Below are 6,599 nucleotides of genomic sequence, written 5' to 3'. Positions count from 1 at the left end.
GAAACGCATCCCTTTCTGAACCGCCCGTTTTTTGGAAGGTCAGAAAGGCTCGGACATTTGGTCCTTATCGAGATAGAAATCAGTTTTTCCCCCTTATCCCTGCCCCAGCGCACACACAGCCAAAGAAACGTCCCATCCTGGCCCCACAGCATCTGCCACCCTCCCCATGCACCGTCCCCAGCTCGCCCCCCCGCCTTCCATGGGGCTGCCCCCCCCTCCCCAAGCCGGAGGCTCCGCTCAGGTTCATCCTCCCGAAGTTCAGCCCTTGACATCTTGGTGCTATTTAAATATTTACAGCAGACGGTGGTAAAAAAGATGGAAACATGAATTATTCACAGCTTCGCTTTTATCTTGGCAGGGGCTGTTGTATTTAGCAGGGAGGATTCCTCCGGCGGAGGGATGGGCCGCGGTGGAGAAAGTGGTGGAGAAAGTGGGGACGGAGGGAGGGTCTCGGGGTGGCCGAAGGGAAACCGAGCGGGCACATACGGAGCACGGTGAGGTGAACCTGGCACCGACGCAAGACGTATTTTTTCCTCCTTGCGCGTCTTGCCGAGTGACGCGGGGCTGGTGCATCGGGAGGACGCGTTGGTACCCTGCTGACCACAGCAGGGGTCTCCGGGTGCAGGAGATGCCGTGACGCCTGCATGGCCCTGCGTATGGGTGTAAGTCCTGTCCTCCGGGCTTGTCCCCAAGCCTGCGTGTCCCCGTGCCTGAGCAAAGGGGAGATTCCAGCAGGGTCTGTGTCCCACTGCCATCACTTCGGGCATCCCTGGCGCCGGGGGGTCTCGTAGCCCAGCCTGTGTGGATGGAAGGGGAGTGATCTCCCCCAGGTAACGCTGTTCAGGCACGCGGTTTCCAGCCACTGGAGAATATGCTGCAAATCCTTCCATACTCCCGCTCATCCCCGAGGGATTTACCCCAAGGATGCTCGCAGAAAGCACAGCTCAACCCCCTGCCAGACACTTTTTCTGGGGACTCAAGGGCTTCGGTCACACCCTGGAGGCAAAAATAAGTGTTCAAAACCTCAACTGCAAAAGGGGATGGAAAATCCTCTTTGCCTTTCTGTCTCTGGCAGCTTCTCCCCATCAGGACTGACTCCCACCAGCCTGCGGATGGATTTGGATGCCATTTGGGATCTAAAGGGCAGCAGGTGACGTAAATCAGAGTCAGTTTTTGGAGGGGAGGAGTGGAGGAGAAACACATTGGGAAAAAAACCCAAACAACCCACAAACTTGTGTCTCCTCTCCCTTGGATTCGATCTTGCTCTCAAACTGGTGGCATCTCCTTCGCATCCAAATAAACCTGAGCGTTGCTGGACCAGTCTCACCAGCAGAGAAGAACCCGGGAGCGTCCTGCCTGCGACGGCCGGGTCTGGCCCTACAGCCCAGCCCTGCCGACGGCCCTGGGCCTGCGAGGGACGATGGCCCCGCTCTCGCGGGACACCCCAGCCCCTCGTCTCCGCCGATTCCCACCACAGGAGGATCCACCTTTCCAGGCGGTTGACATTCGCTTCGCCTGCAGCGGGAGGCGTGGAGGGAGGCCGCGTGGTTTGCAGCCGCCGTTTCTTTCGTCAGCCCCCGGCGCAAGCAAAATTAAAATGGGGTTTTATAGCTCCTGCCTCCCCGCCGGGGGGCTGCGAATCCTTCACGGAGCGGCAAGAGGGGAGCGGGGCAGCCGAAGGGAAGCTCATGGCGCAGCTCGGAGCAGGATCGGGCCCCCGCGGGGGCCACCGGGGCGGCTGAGCAGCCGGTCTCTGCCGCCAGCCTGGCCCCTGCCGAGCGCTGGAGGCTTTTCCTAAGGAGCACTTTCCCGTTATTCAGCTAAAAACTGCCCTTCCAAGTCATCGCTGACTTGCTGGGGATACCCTACGTTACCCCAGCTGGGGGCTTGGCCCCTCGACTCCATAGTTGCGGGGGGGGTTTGCACCCTCTTGGCCCTGGGCTCAGCACCTACGGCCCCGCTGAACACCTGCGCCGGCAGAACGATCCCTCCCTGCCTCAGTTTCCCCATGCCCAAAACAGCCACCGCACAAAGCTCTTGGGTTTAGGTTTGCAAATGATGGCGACATGGGATTTTTTTAGCTTTTCCTGGCAGAGTGTTTCCTTGCATTACCCCAGTAACGAGGGGAAATTAAAGGCTAGAGAAGGGAGCGTTTGGGTGCCTGCACCCCAAAACCTGGGTGCTGTTGTGGAGCAGGACCGGTTGCATGCACGGACTCAGCGTCATCAACCTGCAAACGGAGGATGCCCTGGGTTTTTTTGCAGGTAGGAAAAGCTGCGTTTCCTTGTTTGCGGGTGAGTGGACACGTACCATCACTGGGGCTCCGGGGTTATTCAGCCGTAATCAAAAAAGAAAGCGTTAAATGACGCTGCGTAATTAATCCCACGGAGACATCCCAGCGAGGGCTGCGTCATGCCGGTGGGGTGGGAGAGAGGGATCATTCCTACTTAGCGAACGGAGAAACGAGGTGTGGGGAGCTCGGAGGAGGAGGAGAGAAATTCAGAAGGTTACGCCGAGGGTTTACCCAGCCTCGTAATTACGGGCTGTCCCTTCCCTGGGAAAGACCCGTAATTATTTCCTTGCTCCCGGAGGAGAATTAATCATTGCTGGCCCCAAAAAAGATATTCCTTATTTTGTCCTTCTCATCGCCAGCGAGGATCGGGGAGGAGGGGGGGGCCAGGCAGCTGATTGAGGGCAGTCCCTGTCCCTGCATCCAAACCAGGGCCAGCTCCAGTTTGATGTGGGATTTCGAGGGTTCCCCCCAGTCCAACCCCCTCCCACATCAAAAGCCAACCTCTGGCTACCCCAATTTCAGCCTCTCCTCGGGCTTTCAGCTTTTTCAGTGCCGGGATTTGCTGGGGGATAACTTTAATATTTTCTTTAATGTCTTTTACAAGAAGCCCCCCGGAGCTGGGGGGGGGGGGGCAGAGGGGTGGGGGGGCAGTGGCAGGTTGCAGGGCTGAGCGGGGTCACAGGCTGCCATCGGAGCAGGTGATGTTCGGATTAAAAGGAGCGTTTCTCCCTAATCCCAGCAAAGAAAACCAGCACTGGAGAGGGGACAGGCCAGGGAGCCGTTTCCCACTTGGGAACTGCTTCTGGAGGCTCCCCGAGGTCCAGCTCTCCGAGGGGTGCAGCACATCTTGGGGTTTTATGGGTGCAAACAGAGGCTCATCTGCCCCAGGATCCTCCAGGAGTCACCAACACCAGCTGCCCACGGAAGAGGACGGGGATGGCGACAGGGTCTCCAGACCTTTCCCATGTCTCATCTCCAGGGACACGTGTCTTGGGGTCTGTGCTGCAGATCCCTGCCCAGTCCTGCCTGAATTTGTTCCTGCCGTGATTTGTGGGGCAGAGAAGATGGACCCAACCCTCCGCTATGGTCCAGCATCTTCCAGCGATGGTCTAGCACCTTCATTTCTCCTGTTCACCCTCAGCAGTAGGGAAGGGGGAGGGAGAATATTGCAACCGGCGTTGGAGCTGGGGTCAAACAGGGTGCTGGGTCACCACCAAGATCCTTTGCCTTCCTATTCCCTGCCCAATTCCTGAGTTTTCACCCAGGATTTTCAGCCTGATTGGCTCATCTGATCCTGACCAGCTGGAAAATCTGCCCGTTAGCATCAGCAGGGGAGCTGCAGCCCTCCAAAGCTGTGGGTTTTAGTTGGGCACCTGAGGAATGAAGCTGATAATCTGGTGAGTAGCTCCACCTGCCTGAGCTTAGAAAAGGACCTTTGCGAAGACAAACCAGTCTGGGACCATCCCTGGGGCTGCTGGTCCTACTGGGACAGCCGGGTACGCTCTGCCGTTGGGATAAAGCAGGCAGGCGAGGCCAGGCAGAGCTTAGACGGGAGGAAGGGTTGTGTTTCCGTCATTCGACAGCGATAAAACCCAAGATGTGACTGTTTGAGGGCGCGGATCCGTGTCTCACGCGCCGCAGCGCCGGGGATGTTGTGACAGCTTTCTGGCAGCTCCTGTCTGCATCGTCCTCCCCTGCGGGATCCAGGGAGGGGGAAGAGGGTTTGTTAATGGAAAGGATGAGGAGAGGTGGGTTCCTGTGGGTTGTTTTGTTTGATACCAGTGAATTTTGCTGATTTGTTCCAGGGCAAGTGCTGTTGGAGCCTGTGAAGGGTGGGGGGGGGGGTGTGCGGTGCTGCCTGCTGGGCTGGCAGGAGCAGGGCTGGGGCGGGGAGAGATGGAGGGGACCCTTTTTTGGGGCAACAATGAGAAACCGGCCCACCTGGAGTCAGGAGCAAACACCTCATTTTTTTTTTTTATTTTTTATTTTTATTTTTCCAAATGCCTATTTTTAATATTTCACCCCAGGAAGGCTGTGGGGTGCAGTGACCATTGGGCTGCTGAATATATCAGTGTCTGAGAGCTCCAGGTGAATATATCAGTGTTTAAGAGGGTCTAAGTGTAGCCTCTCCCTGCCCAAGGGACTGTGTGAAGGTGCTGAGTGGGGGCATTTTTTTTTTTTCTCCCTTTTTACCCCAAAGGGGGTAAATTTTGCAGAGGCCATTTGTACCCCTTTAACTCCCAGGAGCATCACTGCACTGAGGTGGGTTTACACCAGCTGAGGATCCACAGCAGCTTTTTAAACATCACGTTGTTGGGGGGGGGGGGCTGGGAGGGGTGAAAAAGGGAGACGATGGCTAAAGGGGAGGGGGGGTGAAGGGCTCCCATCTGTCAGGTCTTCTCCCGTCACTTCTGCTCGGTCGTGCACGGCGGCGGAGGGGGCTGACGGCTGTGACAGGTCGTCACGCTGGCTTGCCAAGCTTTGGGAGTTCTCCGGAAACTGGGTTTTTGGATGGCAAAAGCCGAGCTTGGGGAAAGAAAACGGCATTTGGGGACAACTCCGGAAAGCTTCGTCTTCACCGAGACCGATTCCGAACCATCATGCTGCCCTTTGCATCCAGCATCTCTGCCTCCATCGCGGGAGTGAAGTTTTGTGATCTAACTCTTAGTTGTCACCAAGAAAAGCGCCTGCCTTTTCCCCAGCTCTGGCACGAGCCCATTTGAGCTCTAAACCTGCAAAAAAGTGAGTTTTTTTGCCACAGGCGAGCAGGCTGAGGGGGCTGGGAGAGAGGAAACAGGAGCTTTGCAGGGCCCGCAGCATCCTGGCTGATGCAAAGGTTGGTACCCACCACCAGGAGCCCCCTCTCCCCCCCTGCCCTAGGGCAGTGGGGCTGAGAAAACACTTGTTGTGGGTCAAGCCTGGCTTTTCATCCCAAGGGTGAGCAATTTTTTAGAGGAATGTATGTTGACTTGAGGTCCAGAATATGAAACAGCTGTGAACCAACCTCTTACTGCAGCTCCTGAGAGCTGGTGCCTAAATCCCTTGGACTTGCTTGATCCTAGATCCCTAAATCCAGTGGCTTTTGGTAGCAGAAGGGTCCCTCCCTGGATTTCCACCCTTGCTTTCCCTCTCGGAGCCAGGAACATGGGCAGGAGCCTGGTGCACGAGCGGGGCCTGGCAGGTTTCCAGCTCTACTTTCACCCCAAACCCTCAGCTTTTTAATTGCATGCCAGAAATTCCCCCGGGGAAGGTTGTGGCGGCCCCTCTGCGGTGGGCAGGTCTCGCCGTCGGGGTCAGGTAAGCTCAGCTTGGGGTTAGGAGGGTACGTTGAGATAGAGGAAACAGCTCGAATACCCGTTCCTGTGTCGTTACACCTCTGTGCACGTTGAGATGTGTGTGTTTGCGTTCTCTTTTTTTCTTTCTCAACATGTGCAGGTGGAGGAATGTACGTACGCTTTAGCTCCTTCCCTGCAACGGCACCAGCTGAAGCAGCTTCCTCTGCGCTTTTCGGATCAGCCCACCAAGTCCCTGTTTCAGCGAAGGTGAAAATTTTCCCCCAAAAGACCAATTCTTTTTGCCCCCAGGCTCAGCCTTCAAGGCAATGCACCCCTGCTCCCCCCGGCAGCCCCGGAGGCTGTCGGAGCCGAGACCTGCGGTGGCCGGTGTCCCATTAAGCATCTCTTAGCGCCATGGTTTCACTCACATCCACAGCTGGACGCGTTATTGTCACTGGGAGTAGCCTCGCCCCCCATCCTACCCTGCTGCGTGTGGTGAAATGGGTGATTTTAGTAGTGGAAAGGGGACCTAGAGCCCTTAAAATCCCCCTTGGTGCCTGTGTGCCCATAGATAGCGCATCCCGAAATAAAACATAGGCGCCGGTGTCCTCTCCTGGCTGGAGCTGTTATATCGCAGCCACTTGCATTGTTATATCGCAGCTACTTGCCAAGACCCGCAGGACCCTTTTTTTTGGTTCGTTATTTGGGTTTTTTTGGGTAAATTTGCCGTGTGCCATCCCTCCCCGCTGCCGAGGACGGGACTTGGGGGCCCGACTCCATCAGCGGCCCAGCCCTGGGTTTGGGCAGCGACGGGGGGGGCGGGGGGGGGGTGTCTGGGGTGTCTGGATGCAGCCATCAGGTCCTGGGGAGCACGGGGATGCTGCGCGGGGGTTGTCCCCCATCCTGGTGAGATTTAAATAAATGCTACGGCATGCTGTAAAAATGCAGTGTCTTGGACTAAGCTGCTGTATTTCCATCCCCCAGACAGGGGCACTGTTGGATTTCATTCCTGGTGGAAGATATTTTAATCT

The sequence above is a fragment of the Rissa tridactyla genome, chromosome 21, assembly GCF_028500815.1.
Source record: "Rissa tridactyla isolate bRisTri1 chromosome 21, bRisTri1.patW.cur.20221130, whole genome shotgun sequence".
Taxonomy (NCBI): Eukaryota; Metazoa; Chordata; class Aves; order Charadriiformes; family Laridae; genus Rissa; species Rissa tridactyla.
Note: the sequence above shows the minus strand (reverse complement) of the source record.